Source organism: Mustela nivalis (assembly GCF_964662115.1).
Source record: "Mustela nivalis genome assembly, chromosome: 16".
In the NCBI taxonomy this organism is placed as follows: Eukaryota; Metazoa; Chordata; class Mammalia; order Carnivora; family Mustelidae; genus Mustela; species Mustela nivalis.
In genome coordinates, this window is record NC_139035.1 from 42,949,951 (window position 1) to 42,960,646 (window position 10,696).

Sequence of the window (10,696 nt, forward strand, 5' to 3'; positions counted from 1 at the left end):
CGAAGGAAGTCTCCCCTGCTTCTGGGGCCAGAGGAAAGGGGCAAATGGTTGCAAAACAGCTCTTAGGTTCCTGGAAGGGAAGGCAAAAACAAAAACAAAAACAAAAACAAAAACAAAAAACAAAGCAAAACAAAACAAAGCAAAACAAAAAACAAAAAAGCTCAGCTAGATCACTGTCTCACCCTGAGGGAAGTAATTGCTCAAGTCAAATTAGCCAGCCTGAGCTCAGCCACTTGCAGGGTCCTGGGAGTGGCCCCTGCCCAGGCAGGCTGGTCTGATGGGGACAGGACAGAAGCAGGGCCTCTGCCCTGGAGCTCCTGCCGGAGGGGGACAGGCTGTCAGCCCCTCAGGAAACTTCAGGAGAGAGCTGCTTGTGGGATGATATTCTACCCAGGACAAGGAAGGCTGTTTCGAAAAAGGCCTGAGGCTATTCGGGGACAGAGCCGGTGAACTCAACCTGCCAAGTAGACAAAGTGCTAAGGCCCTTCCCACCTCCCCGTCAGAAGCTGGCTCTCCTCTCACTTCCGCACTCCTCAGAGTGTCCCTTCTTTTTTTTTTTTTTTTCAAAGATTTTATTTATTGATCTGAGAGAGAGAGAGACAGAGAGAGCATGAGAGAGGAGAAGGTCAGAGGGAGAAGCAGATTCCCTATGGAGCAGGGAGCCTAACGCGGGACCCAACCCTAGGGCTCCGGGACCATGACCCGAGTCGAAGGCAGTCGCCCAACCAACTGAGCCACCCAGGTGCCCAGAGTGTCCCCTCTTAAACACCCACTGAAGGACCACTGTGTGACCATCCTTCCCAAGTTGGGGGCAGGGATAAAGAGCTTAGAGAACAGGGCAGGTGCTGGACAATCACCACAGAGGGACAAGCCCTGAAGAAGCCTCCTGAAGGGAGAGGTACCCGGGAGGGCCAGCCACGAAGAAACCTGGAGGAAGCAAGGACGCTGTCTAGGCAGGTGACAGGGACAAGGCCCCAGTGCGATTCCTGGCCTGGTGGGACTTGGGGCCCATGATGACTCAGGGCAGACCACAAAGCACTTTAGTTTCTGGAGTTATTTTACATACCTTTGAGGTATGTAAAATAACTCAAAGGTATGTAAAATAACCATACCATACATACCTTTGAGGTAGATCAGAAAATGAAGCTCAGAGAAGTTAAGTAACTTAACTCAAAAAAAAAAAAAAAAAAAAGAAAAAGAAAAAGAAAAAAAAAGCAAAGCTAAGTAACTTAGTTCAGGATACACAGCCAAGATCTCTGATTGCATAAGCCAAGCCTTGACAGGTTCTTCAGAAAGCCCGCCTCCCCACCACCACCCCAAACGCTTGAGGCAAGACCTTGGTGAAAACAACAGGGCCTGACTTAGCTTGACAGGTCTAGAACTTGTTCTTGTTTTCTCAGGTACCAGAGTGGGATGAGTGTCTGGAGGCCTGGCTCAGGTTCCCAAACACAGAGTGCCAGGGTGTCCCTCCACAGGCGAGCGCGAGTTTTTGTCATTAAGGCTGGGGTTGGGAATTTGTGGGAGCCACCCCTCCCCCACCCCATCTCCCCATGGTACCCCTGAGTGCAGGACAAGAAAAAAAGGAGCTAGCCCAGCCAGCGTGAAGGCCTTCCCAGTCTGCCAGACCCAGAGAGACAGAGACATGTGACAGGCTAAGAAGCGTCGGGGACGGTGGCTCTGGAGCTGACCTGGTTGGAATCTTAGCACTACCCGTGCCTGCCTGTGTGTCCCGGGCAGGTTACTTAAACCTGAGCTGCTTCATCTGCTCGAAGGAGATAATCCTAGAGTAACCCAGGATGGCTGGGAGGAGTGGAAAAGGCGACCCAGGTATAGCAACACATAATAAACAGTAGCTCTCGCTGTTACCTTGTTTGAGCGACTTCCCTGTCCCTGCAGAAGGTGTACTGACAGCCGTCACCACGGCTGGACCTGCTCACACACTGTAGCTAAACCTCCCACCCCGCCCTGCCCTCCGCTCCTGCGCGGTCTCTCCAGTCAGGTGCCTGGACAATTCGCTGGGCTGCGGCTTCAACTAGTGACGTTCTGGTCCCGCAGAAGCTCTCCACTCTGCTTGGTGGGGACATGCTCTCTCTTTCGGGGAGATCTGAAGACACTATACTCTACTTCCCTCAACCGGATGCCCTCCCTGGAGAGGTTCCTCCCTGGATAGGCTTCCAAGTCTGGGACTCGTACGATGCGACCGTCTGGGACCTCAGCTGTGCAACTTCCCCTTGTGGGACCCCGGCTTCCTGGCCCCTCCGTTGGGGCACAGCCCCCCATGGGACTGCTGGGAGGATCCGACTCGAGCCGTCAGGTAGGTGTCTGTCTGCCCAGCGTGTGGACGGACTCCATCAATGCTGTTTTGTTATCAGAGTGATGTAGGTCTTAGGGGTGTCAAGTTCAGAGAGGTTATTTATGTAACTATGGCATGGCTAGAGTGTACGATGACAAGACCTCATAAATGGATGGCTGTGGTAGCCCATGGGCAGCAAAGACCAGCGTCACAAAGAGGACGATGTGGGAGGCTTCCTGCAGGCATTGGACCCAGATCTGCCTGCGCCTCGCCCTCCTGGGCCCTCCCTCAAATCCCACTGGTCCCCCTTCCCGAGTGTCCACTCTGGGCGCTCTGGGGAATGGGAGGGGGGCACCCTGCAGAGTGGTCTGCTCCCTGACTCCCCAGAGTGCTTCTGCCTAGAGACCTGAGGGGCCCTGAGGAGTCCGGAGATTTGGGATGGCAGGGTAGGAAAGAAGCTGTGGGTAGCTTGCTTAGGTAGGGGGACATGGGCCTTCCTAAAAAGCTTTTCTCCTCTCCAGTCGCTACCCCTTCCCCACATTCTGTACACAAACCCCTGAAAGAGACAGGCAGTCCCCAGACAGGTCTTTCTGGGGACACCCAATTCAAGCGCACCCTCCAAGAAAGCACACGCAAGTGGGCTCCCCCTTCTCTGCTGTGGTTTGGATCCTGCTGGGCCCAGGCACCAGCCCAGAGCACATGAGACAGAGCTCACTAAATTCCTACAGTGCTGCCCCCGCAATCGCCGCTCATAGGGGTTGAGCAGAGCAGCTTTTTTTTTTTTTTTTGCATTTCAGAAACTTTTATTAATAGTCCCTAAACCACAAGCATCGATGGACTTTTTGAAGAGTGTTAAATGCATGATTTATATCTTGAACATTTAATTAAAATTCTGCGGAATTCTAGAGTCTATTCCACCATTTCAGGTCGCTAAGGCTAGGAGTTTTACTGCTGTCTTTTTTTCCCCAGGTGCTGGGGAAGGGCAGTCCACACCGTGGTGGGGACCCTGCATGTGAACATTTGGGCAACCTAAAGATTTGCCCCCCACCATCCTCAACACAGACATAGGTGCCTTTCAACCCAAAGTCACTGCAAATGAGGAACTGGAACTCAAGCTTCGCGTCCAAGTGCATGATCCTGTTCAGATAGTGCAGTCCCCCATTCTGGAACAAAAGCTTTCATTACGCGACAGCAGGACCTCAAGGATGCTGGTGATGCAAAGAGCCAGCCAAGAGATGTGACGATCTAGAGCCACAGGATCTAGAGCCAGACTGCCTGGCCTGAATTCTGGGGAAGGTAATGCCTTGGGCCAGTTACCTAACCTCTTTGTGACTCAACTTCCTCATCTCTAAAATGAGACAGCAGAGTTTTTAAAATGAAAAAAGTTATTTTTTATAAAAATAAATAAATATAATACAATTTAACTTTAAATAAATTCACATAATTTGCATAAAATTTTATTAAAATTAAAAAATTTTATGGAGGTGTAATTGACATGTAACACGTTAGTGTCAGGTGTACAACATAATGATTTTGGTATTTATATATACTGCAAAATGACCACCACAATAAGTCTAGTTAACATCTGTCACCATGTATAGTTGCAAAGAAATTATCTTTCCTGTAATTAGGGCTCTTAAGATCTACTCTCTCAGCAGCTTTCAAAGAGGCAACACAGCGTCATTAGCTATAGTCCCCACACTGTACGTTACATCCCATAGCTTATTTATTGTGTAACTGGAAGTACCTTCTGACTCCCTACCTCCATTTCGCCCACCCCCACCCCCTTCCCCACTGGCCACCACTGGTCTGTTCTTCGTATCTGTGAACTTGGTATTTTATTGTTGTTCTACGTATAAATGAGACCACACAGTAGCAAATGCTTTCTTCCCATTTTCCAGACGAGAAGACTAGAGGGAAAGGACCATATGCTTCACCTTAAAGTCATACGGAGCCCAGGACTCCGCTGTCTCCTGAGATGAGTCAGTCTCCCCAGGTCCCTCTGGTGCCTGATAAAAGGGGGCTCAGGAGGGCATCCTGGCTGACACCCGGGCTCCGCTCTCCAGAGGAGAGGAGGGTACCCAGTGCTCTCCCTGACCGGGGCCCTGACCCCTGGGATGGGGGCAGCCTCACAAAGACCTGTCAAAACCCCTGCCCCCCCTCCCCCCACCGCAGCCTGAAACAGGAGTTAGTAAGCCTTTGGGGAAGGAGCTTTGCTCTGCAAATTCCTGAGTCTGGGTTTTCCCTGTTTTTTGCTCTTTTCCCAGGGCTGACAAGAGAGGGAAATGCTGGTGCACATTTCTGAGCGGGGGACGTGCAAGGGGAGTCAGGCTGGACTCCTGTACAAGGTGACACCAATTCTGCATTTTTTTAAAAGATTTTATTTATTCGTTTGAGATAGACACACAGAGAGAGCACAAGCAGGGTGAGAGGCAGAGGGAGAGGAAGAAGTAGGCTCCCGGCTGAGCTGGGAGCCCCATGTGGAGCTCGATCCCGGGATGTGGAGATCATGACCTGAGCTGAAGGCAGAGGCTTAACCCTCTGAACCACCCAGGTGCCCCGCTTCTGCCTTATTTTACCAGGTCTGCCCTAGCTGGGGCTTTGGAGATTGCCATGGTTAAAACCCATGTTTGGCTACCCCATCTCTTTGTCTCTGTCTGTCTGTCCCTATCCCTGTTTCTGTTTCTGCATCGTCTTTGTCTCTCTCTCCATATATAGACATATGTGGGCATACATGTGTATATTTATAGACATATTCTTGTGGACATACACTATATCTACAGATAAATGTATATATCTCTAGGTACAAACACACACACACACACACATATTGTCTTGTCTCAGTTTTCTCTCTCTTCATTAGTCTAACTTGAAGGCCACCAAGCTTCCCATAGATGGGACAAGGGCCACAGGGCCACCTCATCCACTGACTACCTCCAATCAGGATGGTCCTTGGGCCACTGGAGGTGGATTAGGTGTTCAGACTCCCCCTTCCTGCCCTTGCCACCAGGGAGTCCAACAGTCTCCATATTTCCTCCTTTGGCCAAACTCACATCCTTCCTTCTGCAGTTCAGACACTGGCTTTGGTGTCTCCCGGGGGGGGGGGGGGGAAGGGTAAGACTGTTCAGCTCCTGGCCGCGCCTGCTGTGTGATAAAATTTGGTGCCTTATCGGGCTGAGCCTTGCCAGGGGGAAGACAGGAGAGGGCAGAGGCTCTGGAAGTGTGGTGAGAGGCTGCCACGGCCTGTGTGAGACTCCAACTATGTAGCGCTATGTAGGAGTATATTTATAGAGAGACACACACACAGAGACATGAATGCACGGGAAAGTACTATTTGTTTCCTGGAAACGCGGGCTGGTTCTCACCGACTTACCAGATATGGCAAGCTGCGTCATCCTGGAACAGGGACAGCTTACGTCCTCTTCTCCCTGGCATCCTCCTGCCCCATGAAGAGCCATCTTTGGGAAACAGATCTCATTGACTCTCCCTACCCACCCCTGCCCAGGGAAACCTGCAGGGATTTCTCCTTGCTCTCAGGAGAAGCTCTTTCCCCGACCTGCCTGAGGCCCTGCAAACGCTGCAGCTCGCCTCCCGCCTCCCAGGCCACCCCACAGACCTCCCCAGGCTCCTCCCAAACCAAAGCACGTGGAGTCCTCCAAGGGCGCCAGACCCCTTTCCACCTCCGTGCCTTGGGACAGTGCACACACGGAGCCCCTGGCCAGGAGCGCTTTCCGGAAACATCCACTCTTCCTGGTGGAGCCCCGGGCACACACTGTCTCTTCTGAGAGTCTTTTAACACCCCCCCCCCCCCCCCCCCCCCCCCCCCCCGCCGCCCGCCACTGGGAGGAAAATCAGCCCTTCTGCCGGGGGCTTAGGACTCTGCACACTTAGCTCTTATAAGGGGTTATTCCTACTCCTGTCTGCCTCCCCCTCCAAACCATGCATTGTCCAAGGTCAAGAACTGTCTCTGGCTCCTTCTTGCATCCCCAGCATCTAGTCCACGGCCTGAGGCAACCGAGAGTGGCACGTGGGGGAGTGCGTCAGACTGTCACAGCGGAACTTCTAAGGAAGGGCTCGGGGCTGGGCTGCGCGTTCGTTTGGTGGAAGACTGGATTTAAATACCGGCTCTACCACTCGCTTGCCAAGAAGTAGTTCGAGGCACTTAGCATCTCCATCAGTTTCCTCATCTGTAAAGGGCACACAACAACAGAAGCTCGTGGGGCGACTGGCAGCACAGCAGGTCAAGCGTCCGACTCTTGATTTCAGCTCTGGTCATGATCTCAGGGTCCTGGGATGCGGCTCCCCTCCCCCACAGCGGGCTCCCTGGTCTTCAGGGAGTCTGCTTCTTTCCCTCTCCCTCTGCCCCTTGCCCTATTTGCACTCAAAAATAAATAAATCTTAAAACACACAATAGAACCTCACATATGATTGTTGCGAAATTTAGTGATTTGTATAGAAAGGATGTCATGAAGCACCTGGCACACATACACATGTAATTTTTTTCTTACAACCCCCATTTTGCCTATCAGCAAATCTAGTAGGCTCTTCCTGTAACATATCCAATCCCGTTATCTTCCTATAACTAACGGTCCAGTCCAAACCACCATCATTTCTCACGGACGTAGTCGATGGCCTCTTACCTGGTTTTGCTTCCACTCGTGTCCCGCATCATCTATTTTCAACACAGCTGCCCGAGGTGATCGCTTAAACATATAAGTCAAGTCAGGTCACTCCTCGGCCAAAATCCAAAATTCCCCTTTGGCTTTCCTACTTCGCCGATAGTAAAAGTCCAAGTCCTTGGTAGGCCCTCTGGGGCTCTTGGTGATTGGTTGGTGTGACCTCTGGGCCGCGCTGTAACTCAGCCCTGCCCCAGTGCTTTTGTAACTGCCATTTCCTCAGCCTGGAATTCTGTTCCCTCAGAAATCCTCGTGACTTTCTTCCTTAAGAGTCTTCACACATGTCCCCTTCCCCGTGCAGTTCTTGCCGGTCTGTTCCATCTGAACTTTTGATACCTTGATATCTCGCCCTTCTTTTTTTCAGCCTTGATCATTACTGGAAAGATAGATTTTATTTCTTATCTTGTTCAGTGTCTGTCTCCCCCATAAGCTCTAAGAGAGCTGAGATCTGCCTATTTTGCCCACTGCTGTATCCTCTGCCCCTAGAACAGGGTCTGACACAAAGTAAGTACTAGGAAGTACTTGATGGCACACATAGATCATTCCAGGAAGTTTTGTGACTGTTCCATTTACCCTCTGTTACCAGAGCTCAGCGTCCTGACCGCACAGATGAGAACGGAGATTGCGGTAAAATCCTGGGACAGCGGCATCTGGGCTGGGCCAGGGGCCCCTCCTCACTGCCCCCGGGCATCAGAACTGACTCAGGAGGCAGAACCCCAAACTGTGCTTCTGTCCTCAGACTGGATTTTCCCCTTCTTCCAGCCCAACCCAACTGTGTCTGGTAGAGGGTTTGGCTGGGAACTCCAAACCCATCCTTTTCTCTGGAGAGGCGGGGCATTGGGCCGTGGCCCCAGAAAGAGGGAGCGGCGTGTGGAGAGCCCTCCCAGATCAAAGCCACAGGGACTAGCTCTGTTGTCCCTGCCCCTGTCCAGTTTTCCAGGGGTTCCCACAGGGCCTTCCTAGGGCAAAAACCAGTGCCATCCTTCTTGGACTTGGTTTCCCAAGGAAGCAATGTCCCTCAGAGTGGACCCATAGCATCACCCGTCTGGGCCCAACCCCAGACGTGCTAAATCAGAGTCTCAGAGGTCAGGCCCTGGCATCCACCTTCTAGAGCTCCGCTAGGAAATTCGTCATTAAATTCAAACCCCATCAGATGGTGACCTCCTGGGGCAGGGACCGTGACCTTCTCACACTCCAGCCACCCTAGCTTCCATCTCACCCCCTCCCCTGCCTCATTTTCCTCCTTAGCACTTCTCACAGTTCGACCTGATACAGTATGTCTATATCCCACTCGCTTATCCTGTTTAGTATCTGACCTTCCCCTCCCCCACCCCCCACGCTCGGAACAGACATTTGGTCTGTTTTGGTCACCGTCAGTATCTCCAGTGCCTAGAACCACGCCGAACACATAATAAGTGCTTCAGCAAATAGCAAAGCTGTCCTTGATAAGAAGTCCGGGTGAGCGAGGGGGAAGGCCGGGAGGGAGATAGCAATCCTCCCAGGATCTCTGAGAGCAAGACCTCAGGCAGAGCAAGACCCAACCTCAGGCAGAGCAAGACCCAACAAGCCCCCGTGAGCTCAGGGTGAGTCATCTTCTACCTGCCCCTTGATTGTTGAACCACATTCTGGAGCGCAGGGACACACGGCCATGGGGCCGGAGACAAGCTGGATGCTTTTTCCCTTCCCAGGACTCCTTTCCCTTTGCCTTCGCCACTCCTACCCCTCCTGTAAGTCCCCTTCCTGCTGGCAGACCTTCCTGGGCTGCTCTGGGCCCTCTCGTCCTCCCTCTGGCTCTAAGGAGCTCCAGGGCCCAGGCCTGAGATGTAAGCACTCAGCTGCTGGGTCTGTGGGCACCCCCAGGCCTCCTCCTGGCCTTGCCGCCAAGCCTGCTGACAGACCCATCTGACTCCCCTTCATCAGTCAGAACCTAGAGCACAGTAGATGCTCAATTAAGTCAGGAGTCCAAGGCTTCCGGGAAGAAAAGCACACGGAATACAGTTCTATTTGGGGCTTAGTGGATGCCAGGGCCCAGAGGGGGCTCAACAGAGGGGTTTTCCTTAGTGGCAAGCTCTGTCTGTCACACGGGGATAACCGTGGAGCAAGGGAGGCCACCGCCACACGCCTTGATGCTGGAGCGAAGTCACCTAAAATCTCTGACTACTACCTCTGGTAATAACAGCCAACATTTACTGAGTGTTTACTGCCTCCTAAGTGCTGCTCTAAGCATTCCGTAAGGATTATCTCATTTAATTCTCATAACAGCCTGAAGTAGGGACTATTATTATACATATCACATGCCTGTCAGAGCCTGCGCCATCTTGGGGGCAAAGGCCGTGAAGAAGCGGTTGGTGGGAGCCCCAGCACGTTATGCTGAGGGGTTTAAGGAAGAGACGGGGAGGAGGGGCTCCGTCTGCATCGGGACCCCCGCTGCACGTGAGGTCCCATGAGCTTTTCAGAGCAGAGAGACCTAGCTCCATCTCCGACGTGACTTCGATCCTGACACCACAGGGTCTCCGGGGTGTCCTTCAGCGTTCCCCAGTCTCTACAAGCTCAGCCTTCGAAAACCCAACCCAAGGGTCCAGGCTTGTGCATGTCTGCCTGATTCTCTGGCCTTTCTTGATCCATTCAACTAGTTAGCTTCTCGTTTGAATCAGGAACGACATAATTAGGAAATCTCCCTTTCCTGTCTCTATTCCCCACCGCCCCCCATAGAGGTCTCCCACAGGGGGCAGGGCTAGGTCAATGCCACTCAGAGGAACCTCTCCACGCTCCCTGCCATGCCAGCCCCATGACTAGGAACTGCTCTCTGACAGGGCCTGCTTCTGTCCTCAGAGCACCGTCTCCAGGCTCCCAGCTGTGAGTAACATATCCCATACACGGCACAGGCAGAGTCAAGGTGGAAGGGAAAGGGATTGTGACAGGGTGTGAGGAAAGCAGAGGGCAGGGGAAATTGGAGAAGGCGGCAAGACCATGCCCTCGCTCCCAGCGTGGAGGCCGGGTCATTAGACAAGGTCTGTAAATAACATCTGAATGGTCTCTGATGCTGTGTCTGAACCATGACGTTCTACTCCCCAAATAGACCTTGACTCTGTGCTGCAGGCATTCCATGGGCCCTGGGGGAGGCGCGAGAACCTGTCCAGAGCCAGGACCCAGGGCTCAGGAATCCCCGGCTCCTGGGTTCATGGCAGGGCTCTGCTGAAGGTATGGTAAGCCTCACCTCGGTCTCATGCCAGTGTCCCTGGAGAACTCAAAGTCCCTCTTTGTACCAGTTCATAAGAGTGACAAATATTGCCGTGTTTTCCTCTGAAAATAAGCAGAGATTCAGATGTAGGAGCCCCTACTGTGGGCTCAAAGGAAGTCCGTGTCTAAGCCCTCCAGACATTCATCCGCTCCCTCTCCTGTGTTTCGGGCCCCCCCCCGGAAGCCTCTGAGGGCTTATGCAGTGGGCAGACTCCCAGTGCTCGCTGCTGGAGGTGGTGGAGAAGAGGAGCGCGTGGCCAGAGAGAGACATAAGCACGCGCCCAGAGGCTGCCCAGTCGCCATTGCACTGTCTCCCCCACCACCCTCCAGATCTCCCACCTCCTCCCCCTACTCGATTCAATAACCTCTCCTCCTCCCTCTGCAGGGTGGAGGGGTGACCCCGAGTCTGCCATCTGCCACCTCCCCCGATGCCCAGGTCCCTGCCTGGGTAATCTAAACGACTCGGGTAACCGAGATAAGCGTCTGG

At 52.9% G+C, this 10,696-nt stretch overlaps 1 long non-coding RNA gene across 1 annotated transcript; it reads left to right on the forward strand.

Annotated features, from left to right (window-relative positions):
* The first annotated feature begins 4,219 nt into the window (after window positions 1-4,219).
* Window positions 4,220-8,340, forward strand: LOC309849467. The gene is made up of 3 exons (XR_014303710.1): window positions 4,220-4,275; window positions 4,561-4,641; window positions 7,556-8,340. It is a non-coding gene; the product is annotated as an uncharacterized lncRNA (long non-coding RNA).
* Window positions 8,341-10,696: the final 2,356 nt, after the last annotated feature.